We start from the raw sequence: 22,166 nt of genomic DNA, 5'->3' as shown, positions 1-22,166 counted from the left end.
TAGAATAAAATAACAATATACAGATGGATGGATGAATGAATGAATGAATGAATGAATGGTTGGAACGACAGAACAATATGCGGATGGGTGGATAGAATAAAAGAACAATATACAGATGAATGAATGAATGAATGGTTGGAATGACAGAACAATATACGGATGGGTGGATAGAATAAAAGAACAATATACAGATGGATAGATAGAGTTTGCCCAGACCTGCTGTGAAATTAATAACAGTTAAGCATTCTACACAAAGACTGATAAGCACATTCTGCTGCTGTGTGAACGCAGCCAAAGATAACTTGCTCAGATAACTGGACTGGGGCGTCCTTCTGGGAGGATTTTTTTGGAAGAGAGAATTGTTTAAATCATCTGACAGAGGATATGTCAGATGTTGAAAACGCTGTCACAACAAACCTGCTATGATAACAGCGAGTTGTCTACACAAACCAGAGCAGTGGGGATTTGATCAAACGCTCCAGCACTTAAAAGGAGGAGCAAGTCTCCTGCAGTCACTTCCCATGACAAGAGGGGCTTTGTCTGAACTCAAAGGAAAAGTTTGCAGCAGTTTCAAGACAACTAAAGATACTCTAAAAAGATGCAAACTGGAAATCAATTTTCAGTGTGCTGTTGAGAGATGTCAAACGCCTCAAGGCAAGTATGACTAAGATACATCAGCGGCACTAGATTCCTGTCGCAGATCCTGCAAGCTGTGCCTTTCAACTCTCTCCGGTCTGTTTTTCTTTTGTTCTGTTCAATAAAGTGCTGAAGAGGGAGAGGAACAGAGGAACACAAGCATTCATTCGCAGGTCAATGCTACTGATGCCTCAGATGATGCATTTAGTGATCGATGGAGAACAAGGTACCCTAAGGACACATTTTTAAAAATATTTTATGTTCATTTTATTTAAAGAAGAAAAAGAGGGAATAAAGACAGGATAGTGCTTTGCCTAATTTGCCCTTTTATCTCAGAGGCCCAGTAAGCGCGATTAAGTTTTCCAGCACATTGATGGTGGAACTGTGCAGTTCTCTGAGGACCGCGGACAAAGAGTCTCTGTACCCACCTCTGTCTCTCTTCCTCATTTTCTCCCTTTGTCTCATTGAGAAAACAGGCACATTTAAAGTCTGCCATTTTACACATCCATTATTAATTTGATGTCAAGGCTGCATTCTTGCCATAAAATCTACACTTTGGCAAAACATAGGACTGAAAAATTTCAGTGCAATCCCCTCAGGACATTTATTGCATCTGGGCACCGAGCCTACAACTTCAGATGCACATTTTTCAACTGGACTCTTTATAGACAAGCATACAACTTTAGCTGAACACCAGCCTGGAAGCAGAGTATATCTCATTACTGAATTATTGCACCGGCTGTAGTTCGCATTTTAAACGTGGAAGTGATTACAAAAAATGGCGAGCAGAAATCATGATTGCATTACCATTCATCATGAATCAAGTTCAAGCACTGTGGTTCAGTTTAACTAGCAGAGACTGAACTAAAACAAAACCAACAAAAAATAATCAAATGGATAGTTTGGTCTCTTCAATTTTTTTGTTTAATACTGTCATACTATTGCTTATTGGTTTTGCATTGTGGCAAAGAAGTTCAATCTCAAGAAACCTGACAAAAACATGTCTGCAGCATATCTCATATATGGTGTGAAATGTGACCTGGACATCATTTTGTGAGATGTACCCAACAAGACCCCCTACATATGGGTATAATCACTGTAACACCCATCTCATGTGGCTTACTGCTTTGATAAACCTACGGTTTAGCTCTCAGATGAATGAAACCGGTATGATTAGCAGACAATCAGATTTTGGACCCAGTTAATTTCAGGGTGGCTGATTTAGGTGTTATTGTGCTGGACTGAACATACTTGACTCTCTGGATCCAGATGCAGTAGTCTGTGATGTAGAGGTCATTGAGGATATAGGCCGGATCGTTCTCCCGGAAGATCTTATGGATGGCCAGCAGACATTTCAGAACGCAGGCCTTCCCTGTGACAAAGAAAACAAGCAGTAAATCAGTCTAAACCAGAAGGATGTGTTTATTCAGACTAAACTAAATAAGCATGCTCAAAAATTGTGTACAAATATTTTCTCAATCAGCATTTTTGTCAAAAGTTCAAAAGTTAGATTTTTTATTTTGTTTGTTTTAAGCATGAATCTAACATAAATCTAAGGCTTATGCTTAAACCAATGGGGTGACAAAAAATTCTGAAAACAGTGTACTATAAATTTAAATAGTAAATTTGTCTTATTTTAAAGATGCTTGGGTATTTTCATCAGAAAACAAGACAAAAATACAGATAAAGGTTTTGGTTTTTTTAGCAGTGAAGACAGCTTATTTAGTAATCAAATGTGCAACTTTTGTTGAAGCAAAAGGGGAAATCTGTGCTGAGCAGATGCTTTTTGAGATGATTGTATTTTCTATTCTGGCAGATGCTTCCACAACACACAAAATACACCCACAATCACCTTGAGGGCACCGTGCCACAGTGAGGATATTTGTTGTCATAACACCCGTCTCCCAAATAAGGTGCAAAAATATCCCCTCAGCGCAAAGTAACGGGCTCAGTTGTAAAGCGAAAGAAGGGCCGCGAGGATTCTCGAGCCGCCCACAGAATAGCCTGCCAGCCGGTGGAGACATTCCAGCCACCTCAGAAAACAAACAGCGTACTCGCACCGAGGAAAGCCTTACACAAACATTTGGTTCCCATTTAAGCTGGAGCTCTTACGCGGAGAAGCCGTCGTGGCTTCCAGCTTCAGGACATACGAGAAAAACTCCAGGAACTTGAACCATACTCTGTCTTTCCCCATTCTTCCTCTCTCTCTTTCTCTCTTTCTCTGACCTTCATCCATCTATAATTGAAGGGTTTTCTACTTTTCTTCACTGCTCCCTGGGAGAGGGGAAGAAAAGTAAGCTTTGGATTCTTCCGAAGACCAGCTGTGGGACTGTGCGGTGCAGTGTGTGCTGGGTTTAGACTGCATGTTGAGCCAGTTAATCATGTGCTGCAATCAGGTGTCTCAGGGGAAGAAGTTGAGGAGAGGAGAGCAAAGAAGAGAGAGAAGAGGAATGGGGTGATAAGGTGAGATTCAGGCCCTGGAAGTACAGATGGTAAAGGTCCACGGGGTGCCAATATTTAAATCTCACAGAATTTTATTTCATTCGAATACACAGCTACTTTTTGAGTGGAGAAAGATTTTTTTATTGGTTATTTTAAGAATATAAAATATGACGGCATAATTGTGCTCATTTGTCATGAAAATCATGTAAAATAAAAGGTCCATCAAACAAACATTTATTTTTCTTTGATTTAGGCGTGAAATATGACCTGGATATGTTGTTGACAAGCTTGGTGAGATTCAGCCTCAAACCACCAATTTATTAATCACACAAAATGATGACACTGACTGCTAGCCGTGTGGAAAACCCTAACATGACTGAACAAAGCAGCTAACCTCGAGAAACAGCTGCAAAAATTACATTAAAGAACGGTGACATCAAATTATGTTGCATCAAATGGCCTACATCTATCATTGTGAATCCAGCAATGTACTTAAGATTGATTACGTTGGCTTAGAGATGACAATTCCTGCTGAGCAAAACAATGAATCTCAATAAGCTATGATGGAACTTGGCAAAAAAAAAAGCCAAGCTCTGAGAAATGTGAAAGGGTTTTTAAAACACCATGAAAATTAACCTGCTTCCAAACCAAAAGATAAAACAACTTCCAAAAAAATACAACAACACACATTTATATAACATAAATGTATACTACCCTTTGAAAGTTAAATTGATCAAACTGACTAATTAAACAGATCAAAAGTGACAGTAAAACATTTATAATGTTACAAACTATTTATTTTTCAAATAATTTCTGTACTTTAGAACTGTATAGTCAAAGAACGCTTAAAAAAGATCTATCAGGGTTTCCACAAAAATATTAAACAGCAACTGTTTTCAACATAGATAATAATAATAAATCTTTCTTGAGCACCAAATCAGTCTAAATGATTTCTGACGGATCAGGTGACACTGAAGACTAGATTATTGACTGCTGAAAAATCACCTTTACATCACAGAAATAAATTGCATTTTAAAATATATTTTAAATAGAAAACAGTTCTATTAAATTCTAACTGTACATACATGTTGATGAAGGGGTATTTAGGCCAGCAATTAAGGCCTGTATAAATATAAGGCATTTAACACGGTGCTATGGAGGTAGTTATAACAAAAAAGTTGTGAAACACTGCACCAACTGGCAAGCCGATACCAGTGCAGAGCAAAACAAGTGGAAACTGAATCCAAGCTATGCAGTTAAATGAAATACAGGCAAGCCTCTGAACGTTCAGATTATATATGAGCATTTATATTTGCCCACAGTGCATCTTTCTAGGACGTTACTCACCGTCTCCATCCTCAATCTCCTTGAGGGCCCGCTGGCTTTAGCAGGATCTCTGGGAGAACAACCAGACAAGCTGCCAGAGGGCTGTTCAAATATTTACCCCTGGATAGCATTTACCATCACGGCTTTCCTCGTGCAGCATCATTAATGGGTTTGTTTTCCTACTAACTACAACTGTTTGTTTTCACTGCTGGTTAAACGAAGTGCCTCAAATTAGAGTACACACATCAGATACACACCTCCATTCATGTTCCGCTGACAAATTAATTACCCAGGAGTCACGGTGTGACAGGGCAGTCTGCTTTCTGAGGGGAGTCACACCGCTGTTACCGTTCATTAAAGGGGAGCCTTATCGCTCACGGGGCTTTGATGGTTTTAAATCTACAAATTGTAGACTGGAGTGAAATGTCACAGACTCTGCATGAAAATATACACCAGTGAGTAGATTACAACTCAGCAGTGTGTTTACAAATCTGTACCTTGAGGATAAGAGTAAGAGGACCAGTGTAAACCTCAGAGAGGAGATGGATATAATACTATAAAGGCAAATTTAAAAGCCTCTAAGGGTAGACAATTAATCTGAAATACAATTTCAACCCAATTACAGAGCATTCGACACTGACAGTGATTTAATTGCAGGAGATCACTAAGTCACTGCACTACTGGTTGCTGGCAGGTGTTATATACATAGTTGATCAGGGAGATCACAGGGACGCACTCTGCACTCTGTCCAACTTATGCAAGACAACTAACATGAAATGTGACTAAGGTAACTTTGTTGTAAGGTTTCATGAGTTAAATTGTTTCTGAGGCAAGAAAACTGATCACATTTTGAAGACAGATTATGAAACCTATTAGAATTATGTGCACAGAAGAGCGGCAACATTTATTATGAAAATAAACAGTGTTGATTTTGGTTTTAATCTGGTCTTTAGAGTCAACCCGAAAGCTAAACTGACCCTACTTTCTTAATACATCATTGCTCTTACTGTGAAAGATCCAGTGGTGGACCATTTTCCTAAGAAAAAAATTATATTTGTAATTTTTCATCAAAAAATATTTTTTTTTGCCCACCTCTGAAAAGACTTTCTGGCTGGTTTTTCAACCACCTGTTATAAGGAAACAACTTTTCACGATTCAATCAGTTCTTGTTGGAGGAACACTAAATTTCTTCACTGAATAACCTTTTATGGACCTAAAATGGATTGAAAAGCTGTTTCACATTGCCTTTATGGAATCTTCCATGAGTACATATTTTTTTGTCAGTGCAGGAAGCTGCCAGAACCTGACATGAACCTGTGACCGGTGAGTTGTGATTTTGCTCATCTAATCTTGTTCTGTCGTGTAGTCTCTCTTCTGACTTAACTTTGCAATCAACCATATCCTGCTAATCCCAAATCTTGCAAGCCCTGAAACTGCAGTTATTTATGAGTGCTAAAATCAACACGTGTTGGATAATCGCACCACACACGCCCGAAAACGTGTTTACACAGAGCTTCTGTCACTCCCATAGATGGCTTCTTTGATTTAAAGGTTGCTCCTCTCTCAGAGATATCAAAGCCAACAGTGTCTACCCTGCAGAATTGCTGATTTCTTCAGAAGTGAGGAGACATCCCTCTCGGATTTCCTCGTTCTTAACCTCTCTCCCACTTACGCTGACAGAACAGCAAGACTGAGCACACTAAGACATGACCAATCTGTTGACTTTCCTGTCATGGAAAACGTCATTTACCGAAGCACCCCGCTGTTCAGGGAGGGCTGGTGAGCGTTGTGTTAAATTTGGTCCTGAGTGAGCAGCTGTCTGCTGTGGGTAAATATAGGTTGCCTGTCAAGCTCTTATTCTCATTAGTCCCTTAAAGTCAATATGAGATAGCATTCGCAGCTCACACTTCAGTAAAGTGCCGTATTTCTGACTAAGAAAAAAAAATCCATCAGAACTTGTTGTTTTACAGTAAAAAATATCTAAACACTCCTAAAATCAGATAAATGCATAAATAATGAAATAAAATAATGAATTAAATTAATAAAAATAAATTAAAATAACTTTTAAGCGTATTATGCTTATAACAAAAAGGTTATTTTTTATACATTTATAATTCTTTTTCAATATTTGAGATATATCTGATCATTTTACACAATTTCTTGGAGAAGGCTTTTTGACCAGGATGTGAAGGTTGAAGGTCAGGTTCATTCTCAAGAATATCTCAATGTATGCCAATGTTAAAACCTCTTTTTTATCTTAAACATAAAAAAAATATATATCAGTAACAAAAACAACATCTATAAAAGTCTCAACTAGCTTTTTGGCTACTGCTTATTTAAATGTAAATATTGCGAAGATCAGAAACATGTATTGAAGTAAACAGGTCCATTCTGATTTCTTGTTGACTTTAAGTGTTGTTTCTCTGAAAATATCACATAACTGACAAATAAACGTTAATAGAATAATTTTAAGAAACCTTGCTTCCTCCATTGAAGTTGAAAGAGATATGCTTGCTTTCATTGTGGTGGCAACAGCAGGGATTCTTGTAATGAGGTGGAAGCACTGCAGGGTTTATAGGTTGAGGAACAAGTCACACATTTAGTCTTGACCCTCAACCTGATCCCTTGGTGGCTTGGAAACGGCTTAAAGGTCTGGGTTTAACCGGGAAGTAAAGAAAGAGAGACAGAACTCACCAGACTGAAAAATGCAAGCAACGTCTTTCACAGCTCTTGTGATCAGGGAGAAGTGCCGATTGAGCGGGTAGCACAAAGTCCTCCTGCCGAAAGACACCAGCACGTCTTGAACCGAGTGATATGTCTACAACACACACATACAGTGGTGTGAAAAAGTGTTGGCCCCCTTCCCTTTTTGGAAGTTGTGTGTCCCATTACGTCTGGTGTAAAAGTAACCCTGCATTTCAGAAAAAGAACAGGAAGACTTGCTGTGATAAATGGAACCATAATTCTGCTGTTTACCAAAAAATCCTGAAGGAGAATGTCCGGCCACTGTCCGAACTTGGGTTCTGCAGCAGGACAATGATCCAAAACACACCAGCAAGTCCACCTCTGAATGGCTGAAGAAAAACAAAATGAAGACTTTGGAGTGGCCTAGTCAAAGTCCTGACCTGAATCCTATTGAGATGCTGTGGCATGACCTTAAAAAGGCGGTTCATGCTCGAAAACCCTCCAATGTGGCTGAATTACAACAATTCTGCATAGATGAGTGGACCAGAATTCCTCCACAGCGCTGTAACAGACTCATTGCAAGTTATCGCAAACGCTTGATTGCAGTTGTTGCTGCTAAGGGTGGCCCAACCAGTTATTAGGTTTAGGGGGCAAACACTTCTTCACACAGGGCCATGTAGTTTTGGATTTTGTTTTCCCTTAATAATAAAAACCTTCATTTAAAAACTGCATGTTGTGTTCACTTGTGTTATCTTTTACTAATATTTAAATTTGTTTGATGATCTGAAACATTAAAGTGTGACAAACATGCAAAAAAATAAGAAATCAGGAAGGGGGCCAACACTTTTTCACACCACTGTACACACACACACACATATAATCGTGGTTTGTAAACTGCTCCAGATCTGTCCATGCATATTACATCAATCATTTTTTAACTCCACTGGTAATTACAGCAATTTGCTCTAATTATTCCCAACGACTTCTCGTTTTATTAGCAGGGTAAATAGTAGGTCAACTTTTAAACACCTTGGCAAACGGCATGCTTAATTGCAGACAGTGTTAAATCGCTTGCCTCCGGGTTCTTCATAGTCTAAGCAGCCACCGACAAGTGCTTTTAAGAATGCACCCGGAGTCATTCTAGCATGTCATCATGCACTCCCCCAGGCTATTAAACACTGAAGTAAATAAGCCTGCTGCGGGGGACGGCTCACCGAGCACTGCCGACCGGAGGTTTACAGTGGTTAGGCAAAACAGAGGGTGGGAGAGGAAGAGAAATGATGGAGATTGAGAGAGAAAGAGAGTAGGAGACAATGATAGGGTGTTGAGGAGAAACTACATTATCATTTCCTTCAGGAAATACCAGTGATTGCGAGATAGCTAAAGAATAGAGTTGAGGTTTTAGGACTCTTCGGTTTCAGGTCTTTGTTCTGCATAAATGAAAGCGGTGTCTTGTGTTCTATTGGCCATGGACAAGAATCGTCACACAACGCAACAATCTTTGCAGAATGAAGGTGGCTTTAGATGATTAAAAAAATTCAAGAATGAAAAGACCACAAGTTAGTATGCAAATAATTGCAAGAACAATAACCAATTATAATAATTTGTTATACAAATATTTCTGTCATCAGAAATATTTCTGTCATCATTAACTCATCACATATTTTCGGAACTCAGTGAGAGAACTGGATCTGTCTTGAATGAATCATTCAGCCTGATTTTGTGGATCAACAAATTCACAGAAAAAAATTAACTTAAAAGAACAACTCGTATGCTTTTAACAAGATTGCTAGTAAATGCTAGTAGACTAAAAAATGAATAAATACAAACTACAACTAAATTAATTACTTTATAATAAAAAAATATTTAAATAAAAATGATTCAAGACACAGAATTGCTGTTATTTGGCCATTATCATCATCTTTCTTCTTTTTATATTCTTCTTTAAAGCTGCAGTCCGTAAGTTTTGCCTCTTTGTCGCCATCTCTGTTTGAAAACCTGGAATTGCAGCTGTGTGTGGCATTATCTAGCTTGCGTGGGTTGTGAGTGGGCGTGGCTCCAGGTGGATGAATCTAATGTTCTGAAGAGTATGTGTGGCAGTCAGTCACCGTCAGTCACCCCACCGGTGTGGATATTTACTGTACTTTGCAATCACAGATTCTAGCCTTATTCTGGCTGCTGTGAGAAAAGGCTATAAACGATCGGCCACCTGCAGGATCTTCACATGCGATAGCCTAGTAGCCTGGACAACTTCTTTATGTTTACAGAAGTGACGTAATGACGCAGTGCCATGCTCAAATTTCCCGTGAAAACCTACCCGTACCACTCAAAATTAGAAAACATTATTATAAGCTAACCGTTGTGAATCGGGCTAAAGTAAGGCGATAGTTTTGAACACTGGCTGGTTATGTACTTCCTCAAATATTGATTTCGGATCCTTTTTAACCAAAAAAAGTTACGGACTGCAGCTTTAACTATTGATCAAATTAAATTGAATTGAGCTGAACAACTCTTCTGCTTTCAACAAGAAAAAATATTTTCTGGTGGTCTAATATATATTTATATTATATACTAGAGGTCTATATATACACATGTGTATATATATATATACACACAAAGCCTTCACATAATTTCATAAACCATAAACTAATAACACGTAACGCTAAAATGATCTACAAATCTGTTCTTTAAGCTGTTCAGGCTGAATTAATTGCAGATGTTTAATACTTAGGGTCAAAGGTAAGGAAAAAAACTCCTAACATCAGTGTTTGAGGAATATCAACGTAGCGCTGCTTTGCAAGCACTAAAAAGGAAACAGTGAACGAGACAATGAGGGGGCAGAGAGTTTGTGCTGTGTGTGTGTGTGAGAGAGAGAGAGAGCAGGCAGTTGGAGGACGTCATTACTACCCTTCCATTATCAGTATTGCAGTGGAGTGCTGGCTCTCAGTGCTCTGAGCTGGGAGAGGTGTCGGGTTACTCGTCCTCATTGTCACACTCGCAGTGGAAATGTGGGGGATTAGGGACTGCTGCCGCCCCAGGAGTCAGGATACACGTACACACACACGCACCAAGTTTGGAGCTCTCGCTCAAACCACACGCAAGCACTTTAAGTTTGAATTTGTCCCTCGCTTTGGCGTCAACTTTGGCACAGGATGCATTATGCTGATGATGAAATGTAAACGCCTGTCTGCTACATTTCACTATCAACACATGCAAGTTTATGAAAACTACTGATAAGCAGGAGTAATCGAGAACTCAGGAGAGACAATGATCATTCATGACGTGTTACAGGATCAATTTTTTTTTATATTGTGACTGGTTACGGTGACATTCTGGGCGGTATCTTGTGACCTGATTTACAAGATATGACCTGATTTACAAGATATGTTTGTTCATATCAGTAAAACTCCACCTAGCTGTATATAACACATCATATGTCTTGTGATTGGTTGTTTTTTGTTAAGTTGTACAGCATGTTCATATTTAGACAAATTAATTGGTGTTGGAAGCTTGTTGTGTTGCATCTGGTTAGGACAAATGTTAAGAATAGAATAACTTTAAAGTTGCTGAGCTTTCAGACGGACAGTGGTGTAATCTACTAATCTGCATGTATATCAATGTCAGCAGTGGCTTCAAAAGCGAGATTCCATCAGAGGAAGACAAATCACTTATGTAATGTGACCAGAACACTCTAAACACTTTATTGTAAGCTTTGTTCAGGCAGGCAGCAGAACTTGGGATGTTAAGGACAAGTAACGTCATTAAGTCGACAATACTTTTTGGAGCTGCATCTGAAAACACTCCCTTTCTTGTTCCTTACATAACAAACCAGTGTTATTGTAGTATTATTTATATTATATGAATTTTAATATAATTTATGAATATTTTGAATTATTTTATTTTAATATTATCAGTTTTCCTTTTTATTTAAGTTTTATATAGGGGAAGTCGTGGCCTAATGGTTAGAGAGTCGGACTCGTAACCCAAAGGTTGTGGGTTCGAGTCTCGTACTGGCAGGGATTGTAGGTGGGGGGAATGAATGTACAGCGCTCTCTCCCACCTTCAATACCACGACTGAGGTGCCCTTGAGCAAGGCACCGAACCTTTTTTACATTTTTTTAAGTTTTGGTTTTTTTTTTTAATATATCTTTTTTTTTTTTTTTTTTTTTTTAAGTTTTAGTAATTTTATGTGCTTTTGTAATTTTTTATATTTATCTTTAGTTTTTTTTTTTTTCGTTTGTTTTAGAAATTTTAGTACTTCAACTTTAGGTTTCCCATCTAATGTACGTATATGATTTATTTTATTTTAGCTTTATTTAAATTACCAAACATTATTTTTTAACAACACTGACATGGCAAACTGTGACATTCACTATGTAGAGAATCATGAACGAATGTGCAAGTCAGCAATATCTCTATGCATGTGTAAAATCTGTATATGTGTAAAAATGTTTTCTCATATGCCTTGAGTTCAGCATGATGTCATGAGCAGAGGCAAAATTTCCAAATTTTTCGACCTTTCTTTCCACACTGACAGCTACTCTTCACTTGTAGCATGAAAAAGTCTCTTGGGCATTGTGAGATGCTTACATCATTACTATAGCAACTGAAGTAGATATACCAGATATTGACTACACTGTTTGAACAAACAGATCAGATTTAATTACACGAGGAACAGCAGTGAAGACAGTCAGTCCTGAAGATCGGATTTGTAAAACAACTCATGCGAAAAAAGCCCGAGTCGCAGTAAGTTAAAATCACTCGCTCATTCATTCATTTGTTTGCGCATTCAAGGCCATGTCATGTTTTGATACGCTGCTAAACGCACCACATACCTCCAGCCAGCTGAGAGTACCGCTGAGCTTCCTGATGGTCCAGGCTGACTCTACCTGCAAATCACAACATCAGTTAATATTGTAATCATTGATCCTATACACTAAACAAGACTGAACTAAAATTATTTTTTGAATTTTATTTCACACCATGTTGTCTTTGGATACATAATGTATCAGTAGTGCATTGGTTATCAATATTACAGATTATTTTAGTTTGTAATATCCACTTTCTATTTATCAAACAATGCTGAATAAAAGTACCCAGTTTTCCACAAAAATATTAAGCAGCACAACTGTTTACATTGATAATAATAATAAATGTTTCTTGAGCATCAAATCAGCATATAAGAATGATTTCTGAAGGATTATTTAACACTGAAAACTGAAGTAATGGCTGCTGAAAATTCAGCTTTGCATCACAGGAATAAATTACTTTCAAAATCATTTAAAAAAAAAATCAGTAGTGTACTGTACACAAGTTATTACAGAATGTTAATATCAGCCATTTATCCGTTATCTGCCATAACATGAATATATTTATGAACTTATGATAAATAGGGATGCACAATATTATGTTTCTGGCAGATACCGATAAGTAACTTAAGTAATAAGTAATAATATTGTGCATCCCTATTTTGTCACTTTTCAAAGTCAACAGGAGTGAAAGAACAAGAAATGATTATGAAAAGGGGAATTGTTTCTGGATTCAAACTCGCGTCACTCACATGAGCACCATGGCTCAGTGAGCATAAGCGCTAACCACCGGAACCACAGCTCCAACACTAAATTTATCACTTTAAACAAGAATGTTTTAAGAAGGTTTGATATGTTCTCTAGCTATTATGATTGAATCAAAGCCCAGAATTTGACTATACATTTAACATATGTTGAAAGCTTTGGAGTCAATCTAACAGCTCTTCCCAACTGAAGCCCTTGCAACATTCTATTACTTCAACTTCAGAAGCTGTGTTTTAAAACATCCCCATGATTTTCATATTTTTCAAACTTATTTTTACAATTACTACCATGTGCATTGGCCTCCAAAAAGATTATTGGGACTGTCTGGAAAACATTACAGGAATGTATCAACTTCCTGGAGCTTTGCTGCATGTGAAAATGCCACGACTCGCACGCCAAACCCACTTAATAGCAGAGAGATGTCTGTGGCAATCAAGCGTACACTTACATTGTGCTCTCCTTCTGTAGTGCGCACATCATAGACATACGCGAGAATGATGTCCACCAAACCGAGCCAGATGTGGAAGCGTGCTTTCTTATCCAGCAAGTACGAACGGTTTGTGAATCCTCATCTGCTCTTTTTCTTCTTCTGTGAAAGTTATTGCTGGAAGTACAGAGAGAGAAAGAGAGGCATTCAGTGTTGTTTATCAAGTTATCTCAGGGAGGTACAGTCAAAGTCAATCTCTGACAAATTCTCCCCGAAAAACAAGTTTAAACCCAGGGCTCCAGCAGGGAATGATGGATGCCTCTGCTCTGCTGAGAGCTTTAAGAAACAAAAGCATGTTTGCCGCAATTATTTTTAAATCAAAGTCGGAGACGAGGGTTTTGAAGCATAGTAAAGTTACCGCACGGGAAGAGCAAAGTTACAGAGCTTGATTGATGCCCTAAACTGACTTGATACTGCATCAGGGAGGAAGGAGTCGAAGGCAGGGCAGCGAGAGAGAGAGGGAGAGAGAGAGAGAGAGAGAGAAAATGGGCAAGTCAGCACTTTAGTAGCAGCTGAAAGTGATCCCCAACTTGGCTGCAGTGCTGCCCCTGATAGAGCCCCTCGTGTGCATGCTTACATGTCCATAAACACACACACACTTAAAGCTAGTGCTGGCAGAGGTCGAGTTCTGGCTCTGTTGGGAGCTGCTGGATTCCAGCGACATGACGACTGAACAGCTCCCCCATTTTCTCTCCCTCTCTACCTGATTTACCCTCTAACACAGCTGCCTCCACCTGGCAGGAAACACTGACTCTTGTGAGACCAAAGCCAGGAGCTGAGGAGGGAGTTCAGCTCCATCCCAGCTCTTGCCTTCTCTTTATATTAAACGGTTACCGTCACCAATTACTCATTGACAGATTTCTTTCTTTGCTGATTATAAAGAAACTCTTAGCACTTGTGGTACTTTTATATGGTAGGATAACAACTTCAAAACCATTCCTTCTGTCTTCGCCAATTGTCTCGTGGGCAGTGTGCCAACATATAGAGCTGTTGCGCTTCAGGAGTCCCGAGTTCGAGTCCCGGCTCGTGGAAAAAAAAACAAGTAACAAAGTAGTAAGAAGTAAATAAAAGCAAAACTGTGCATTATTTCCAAGACTTCTGAAGCCATACGATAGATTTGTGTGCGGAAAAGACTAAAACGGAATTCATTTTTTACCGATTCAAATCTCAGTTGTGACATGAATTGAGATTCGGTCACAACACAAATGAAAACCAAGGAAGGTTGGCATTAAAGAAAAACCTAGTGAGACATCTTTACATGCCATTTATGAATATGCACAGTTGAAAACATGAAATACAATAATATTGTGAATAATTACTACAATTTCAAATAATTTATTTCTATTTAACATATTTTAAAATGTTATTTTAAAATTAATTCACGTGATGGCAAAGCTGAACTTTCAGCAGCCATGAATCCAGTCTCACATGATCCTTCAGAAATTACTCTAACAGTAGCTGAACGGTAGTGAGCATGAAAGTGAAAACTTGTCTTATTTCAAAGTTGCTCTACAGACAACACACAAACAAACCACTTAAGTTTCTTCACCTCCTCCTGTTGAGTGAATTACATTTCTGGCTGTATGCTGTACAACGTTGTATTAAGGACTTAAATATTAGCTTGTTCCTCACACAAAGCTATTCCGAAGGAATACGCAGCACAATACAAAAGAAAACAGCACTAATGTTGGTCACCATCCACTATTGTTTTATCAAAAAGAGCAGCCTGGACATTCTGCTAGATAACTCTTGAGCTACTGGCCATGCCTCATTGGAGCTATAGCAGCCTACTTTTATGGAATGCTTTATAATTTGTCATTCATTCAATGGCAAAATCTGCAAAAACAACATCTGACACCACACAGGTGCCCAGACCACTAACACAAACAGCAAATGGAATGAGATGGGGGAGTGGAATAATGAAGTGCATACATTCATAAACACATACGGTGAGGCTGTCATCTCCGTTGGGACCTAGAGTGTGAAGATACCCGATACACATGGGAAAGCAAGGACAATACCACAGGTATAAACATACACACAAAATAAAGGGAGATGACAGACAAGGAAGAAGCAGAAATCTTGAATCAGAATCTTAGGAAGTAAACACAACACATTCTCATGTGTGTGATCTCTGTCGTGCAGGAAAGTTCCTCATCATGAAGACGGAGAGAACGAGTAAAGCCTTTGGGTACACCTATTCCACAAATCTGTGAATTGCACTTAGAATGTACCTACAGGTTTGTAAAGAAAATGTCTGTGTGTGAGTTTATTTTGTTTACTTTCTTCAAGTGCATCTTTTATTTTGAGGGGCACAGTGGGAATCATGGCTAACTTGGGTGTCCTGGGGGCGATAAAACATAACCAGAGGGAAATAAAAACTGTCTGGTGCAATGTATAAGATGCTTCTTTGTCGACTAGACATGGATCACGTCATTTCAATAGTGAGAGTAGGTTGCGGAAATTCAACCATTAATCTCAAATCATTACAAAGAAATAAAGCCTACATGGTTTCTCATATCTAATGATAGCTAAACGATAACGAAAAACGAACAAGCTCATCCTAATATAATGGCTTAATGAGCCATATCCAGTCAGGAAAAACTTAGAAAACAATGAGGAGGAGATATATTATTGGCACTGATTTGCGTGCACTTCACTCAGGATGTTCAGGACAGTCTGTCCAAGAAATTAGTAGCAATTAATCTGCTCCAAGCATCCAGCATAATGATGAGAACACTAAAAATATAGTTGTATAGAAGTGTCTGTGTGCTAAGTGGCTATACAAAGTTATTTGACTGATTGACAGCAGAAACAGACAGTTTGGAATGCATATCTTGAAATATCTCCATCTCCCTCAGTTTAATCCTTCTCTTCTGTGATAGGACCCCCCCGTCCCCCGTACCAACATATGCTTGCAGCTCAGAGTAATTTCCTCATTCTGTAATCGGGCACTGAGGAATTAGCACACTACTCTAGTGATAAAGAACACGCTGGTGTGGGACACAATTGCTTCTCGGCTCTCCATGTCTGTGCCGCTTTATCACACACGTCTCACAACACGTCAATATTCCACGCAACTTTAAACGTGCCAGATATGTTTCTACTATTACAACAAATGTACCAAGAAAGAAAGAAACAGACAGACTGACAGACAAAACAACAGATGCATAGCTATATAGCTAGATGAAAAAATAGAGTTAAGATAGATGGAAAGAGAAAGACAGATGGATTGAAGAAAAGATGAAGAAATAAGAAAAGAATAGACAGACAGAATGACAGATATAAAGAAACATAGACGGAACGACAGACAGAACAACATAACAACGTCACAGAACGATAGATGGACCAGACAAAACCAGAATGACAGACCGATAGAATGATAGGTAGACAGAACGATAGATAAAACCATGGACAGAATGAAAGATAGACAAAGCAATAGATATATAGATAGATAAAAGATGTAAGAAGAGAGAGGTGGTTTGTACCTCGCTGACTAACCTAACTCTGTGACTCACACACAGCCTCATCAAAATGACTCAGCAGTTATAAAACAATGACAAAAAGAGTAAAAGTATGAGTGTTAAAACAGTGCAAGGCTACAAATAGCTTCAAATCGCGTATGTGCAACGTGTGAACACGACAATGTTGCTTGTCTAAGATTAGGGTCCCAAGATGATCAGTTCCCGGCAAAGGCGCGCCACCTGCCGGCAGACAATAGGAACAACAGTTCTGGAAATATTCCAGGTTACATTGAAATATTGGCAATGTCAACTAAACCCGACCTAATTCTCCATCCAGACCCACAGAGAGAGAGACACAAGACAAAGCGGTAATTATGCACTGAATGTTTAAATACATTTAGAGAGATTAACTTTATTCTCTAAAGACAGAACAAAGCGATATAGTGAATCTGAGGAGATAAAGGTCTCACAGGTGTCGGAGTGCGCTGAAGGGTCCGGCTCAGTTCTCTCCACCACGGTTTAAACTTCAGCAGGTTTCTGATCTCCTCCTCGTCCTCATACAAGTTCACCCTGCGTCAGACATACTTGACACTTAATGAATGAATGACTCCCAAAACAGTCAAAACAATAAATCAATCTGAATGTGTGGATGTGCGAGATGTGAAATTAAAATATTGTTTTAAATATTCTTTGTGATTGTAGTTTTGGCAAATTTGATGAACATCAGTACATGAACAAAAATGGTGGACTTACATGTAATGGTCGGCACAGAATATTGTGGTCTCTGCTTCTAGTCAATTGTGTCTCCTGAGCTCAGGAGCAGTATTGTCAGGATCCTTCAAGTCAATTACCTCATTCAGTTCCTCCTGATTGGTGCAGAGCAAAACAACAGGTTGTCAACAATAACTCCATGTCATTTATTTTTCAAAATGTCCCGTGGTATCCTCTTTATCGTTCTTACTTGCAGTCTGGCGAAGAAGACTCCAGACCTAAGGTTTCCAAAGCCATAATTGTGGTATTCTTTCAGCGTCTCTGCTGGGGTTTCAGTGTAAACCTCCTGTTCTATCTGCCAATCAAACTCCTCCTCTTCATCTTCCTCCTCACATCCTCCACCACAGGCCTCTGTGAGAATGCCAATAGAGGGCGTTCAGTGAATACAGAATGAGTGGAACTTGATATTAAAATAAACACCAGAAGAACGTGATGGAAGATGATCTGCTTTTCAGACCCAAGGAAGAATTCAACCTTACCTGTGTCCTCTACCAGTTGTTTGGCTGACCTTGATCCCTTAGGAGTCAAGAGACTGGTGAGCATCTCCAAACCCTCAAAGTGCTCTCCTGCCGTCTCTTTAGGGACATGCAGCGTGAAGAGGCCTGATAAATACACACATTCTTAAAGTGGCGTAACATAGAAGCAAATCACATATTCTGTTTTGTGTTGTACATTTGAGTGAAACTGATTATTTTTTTATAAGTAAAAAATGCAACCAACCAATCAGTTGTTGAGTGGATGGAAGCTGATCTGAAAGAGAGTTTGCAGTTGATTGTAAGAAAATGTTCAAGAGGACTAAATGATTGGAGACTTCCGTCACCAGAGAGAAGTCTCTTGTTGCACTGGAAAACTGAGTTATGATATTTTAATAAAAAATTACATGGTCAAAAATAGTTTACTAAATTGAAATATATTTATGGACAAATTGTTCACAATAAGATCAATACATGCATTTAGAAAATAGGGAATATTTTCATTTCATGCTAACTTTAAGGTGACAAGATATATAGATATTCAAACTATTATAATAACTAATTCAATTGTTTTTTTTTTTAAATAATGAATGTTAGCTTACCCAACTAAAACATTTTTTTGAGGAGAATGCCATAATACTAAGATGCTGCAATTCAGTTTCTAAGTTGTTCTGAATTATTGTTAATGTATTGTTATAGGGTTACTAGGGTGTTCTTTTTAGTTTCGAGGTGGGGCTAAAAGTCTCTATTCTTTGCTTGTCTTTGGTCTGTATGTGCACTCCAGAAAGGGAGTTTGATAGACCTGTTTGGAAACTCATTCTTTCTGCAATTCTGTTTGGTTCCAAGGCTAATGGTGCAGAAATGATCCACTTCGCCTTTAAATCGCTAAACAGCTCATTAAGCAAGCAACTTAGCAACTTACATATTGCAATGGCACTGAAACAAAAACAGTAGGACCCAACAAAATGAACTCATTAAAGTCAGCATGAAATCGAAATTCACTCTATTTCTACATGCATGGTATAGATTGCATTGTGGATTCTTCCATGCACATTTCATTTTTACAACTTTTTGACTTTGCAGTTTTTAAATCAAAATGTCATGAGCATCCTCATGAACCATACCACTTTCATATAACCGACTGCAAGTTCACATCTAAATCTCTCCATCCAATCAACCACCAGTGGATAGAATCAAGTCCCCGACCCCCATCTTTTTTTTTTTCAATAATTAGTTTCACTCAGATGTATGTCACAATATGGAAGAAAATTATATTTCAGTTATATCAGAACTTTAAAGCAACAGTTCACCTAAAAATAAAAATTCAGTTCTTTCTTCTGTGGAATGCAAAAGATCTTTTTTTTTTCTTTTTGTCCATACAATAAAAGTCAGTGGGGTCCAAAACAACATTCTTCAAAACAACACTGTCCCCAGCTGCCATTGGTCAAGCAAACAGATAGTCCCACCCCAAACTCATGCCATTGGTTAAGCCACTGTTGCTGTTTAGGTCTGGTTGGGATTCTTAGACAAACAGAGCAATGTTTTAAAAGTAGCCACAATATTTACTCTTTTCTGGGAAATCAGCTTACATGTTGCATACTTATAGTTGTCTCTACTTATTAAGCTGGGACAGGACATTTTTTTTTAAATCGCAAAAAAGAAACACATCACCCTTAAAATGACAATAATTGCCTTGATTTTAGTCTTTACAGATTTAAGAATGTTTTATAATTTCTTATGTAAACACAGAAAGCAATAAGAGGTACTTTAAGATAGACGACTTCTAAATTATTCACTGGTTGTCGATCAAAGATGACGCGCTGAAACGAGGCCAATGAGATGTCAAGCAGAAGATCCCATGGCAATTAGGTATAATTAAAAGCGCTAATCAGCAGCTCATTAAAAGACATGTCGGGACTACGGCAGATCGGTCAGACACAATCACACCGCTGCTTCTGCGGTTTCTTCCTGAATGAAAGATTGATAAGCACTGCACGAAAGAGAGAGAGAACATGAGTGAGTATAATCAAAGTGAAGGTGTATCACAATAAAGAAAGAAGAGAGTGATGGAATCGGTGAGATGGATCGTTATGATGCTGACGGCTCGACCGACTGATGAAATGTGAGAGTTCTGTGGTATAATGAAGTCTGCTGTGCAGAAAGAAAGACAGCAAATGAGAGTAAGAAAGTTTCTCCATTTCATTATTCCCATTACTGAGAAAAAAATAAAAATAAAATTTAAACTAGGCTAAGTTGGTTTGCTGGTCTTAGTTGGGCCAACTCAGGCTGTTTGCAGCTAGAACAGCTGGCTGCCTAAACCAGACAAAAAAACAGCTGGGCCAGGTTGAAAGACCATCTAAGACAAGCTTAAACAAGTTAAGACCAACTTAGGCTTAAAGCATTTTTAGCAGGCATTTCTTATTGTTTAAAGGCATAGTTCACCCAAAAACTACAATTCTGTTGTCATTTACTCATGTCGTTCCAAACCTATATATGAACTTCTGTTATTCTGGGGAACATGAAAGAAGATCATTTGAGAAATGGCTCTGGCTTTTGGTAGTTATTAACATTCTTCAAAATATCTTCTTTTGTGTTTCGCAGAAGAAAGAAAGTCATACAGGTTTGGAAAAACATGAAGGTGAGAATTTTCACTTTTTGGTGATCTGTTCATTTAACTCTGGCTTTTTAAGTGAGGATGGGAAATTATGAGAAGCAATGTAACAACTCCAAACCCACTTCTCCCACATGTGCACAATATCTGGATTGCATCAGTGTGCTAATCACTAAACCATCATAGTGGTTTTTTATCTCTGACTTTGTTTTCTTATGCAAACTGGAATTTGTGGAATTAGCAAAATTGTGAGGGTAAAAAGCAGAGGGACTATATCCCACACATTACATGCTGAACGGTTACAATCTCAAAGTCTGTGCTTGAGACAACCTTGCATTAAACAAACCTATAATTTTAGACCCTGCTGGAACATGTTAAAATGACAATAATTGCTTTGACTGTAGTCAGATTTGTGAATGATTTATAATTACTTGTTACTCTCCATAAACACAGAAAGCAATTAGATGTTCTTTATGAAAGACTACTGCTAAATTATTCACTGGCTGTCGATCAAAGAGGACACGCTGAAACGAGGCCAATGAGGCGTCAGGAACAGGATCATGTCGCAATTACTAAGCAACTGGAAATCTTCATGCTATTTGGAGAGCAGTCTGACAGCCTGAACTGTTGTGGAATTGTAAAAATCACAGGGATGTATAAAAAAAAATCAATAACCTATCAATCAGTTCTATGGGAACTGTAAGAAAAAGCAAATCCTTGGCAGTCAAGTAGCATTGTGTTGCCTTAAATTCCTTAATTTCACCTTGTATTTATTCTTTTATTTTTGGTAAATATGTACTTTTGATGTTTTTGGATTTATTTCCACAGGAATAATACAGAGAGCACTTCGGTAACCAAAAGCCAGAAGTCGCCACTGCGCTGCATGTCAGAATGCTGCCTACAAGGATATTAGCTCCAACATATTTTCGATCTTATATATGTCCTGTGAGGTTGTTATGTTGTATCCTCTGTGTGATTTTCTCCCAAACCAGTTAAACGCAAACCCTGTTGCCAGCTGTTTCCAACTATTATTGTTCTTTTGCCCTGTATATAATGTTAGTCAAAAAACAAATTAATGTATGTTGCCCTGTACAAGTTTAAACCTTGTTATTTAAAGCATAATTGCTTAAGAGCATCCTTTATCTTGTTCGGTCCCACACTATGCTTTTCTTTTAGATATAATTATGCCCATGATAACTGCTTTAAAACTGCAGTTCATTGTAACACAGGATTGTTATAAAATACTGACAATTTCACTCAGGCAATACAACTAACCACATCTACTAGTCTTTAATCACTATGTTATGCTTGCCTTAGATCTTAAGTAGAAGCTAGTTGGTACAAATAGAGGGGAACCTTTGAAGAAATTGATTTGAAAAAGATTAGGGCAATTTCGCTGCTTCTGCTGAAGCTTGTTCTGTCTTGTCTTAAGAAATGCCCATGTCTGAGGTACTGAGTGGTTAAAAAAGGTGGCACAGGTTTTCAGAGACAGCTGCGGAAGAAACTAGAGAAGGTAACAGACTGATTGTTACCTTTATCGATATCGAATGAAGCTTTTTCCCGGCCATCTTCTACTATTCTCCCAGGAAGAGTCAATCTGCAAGGTTAATGATTACATAGATTCATTAATAACGGTACAAATAAAAGCACAATATATATATATATATATATATATATATATATATATATATATATAAT

General features: G+C 38.2%; 1 pseudogene; it reads right to left on the bottom strand.

Moving 5' to 3' along the window:
- Nucleotides 1–22,166, bottom strand: part of LOC107680722 (protein SHQ1 homolog) — a 33,305-nt pseudogene that overhangs the window by 8,880 nt on the left and 2,259 nt on the right.

Source organism: Sinocyclocheilus anshuiensis, unplaced genomic scaffold (assembly GCF_001515605.1).
Source record: "Sinocyclocheilus anshuiensis isolate Anshui unplaced genomic scaffold, SAMN03320099.WGS_v1.1 scaffold396, whole genome shotgun sequence".
In the NCBI taxonomy this organism is placed as follows: Eukaryota; Metazoa; Chordata; class Actinopteri; order Cypriniformes; family Cyprinidae; genus Sinocyclocheilus; species Sinocyclocheilus anshuiensis.
Note: the sequence above shows the minus strand (reverse complement) of the source record. Positions and strands in the feature narration are given on the sequence as shown.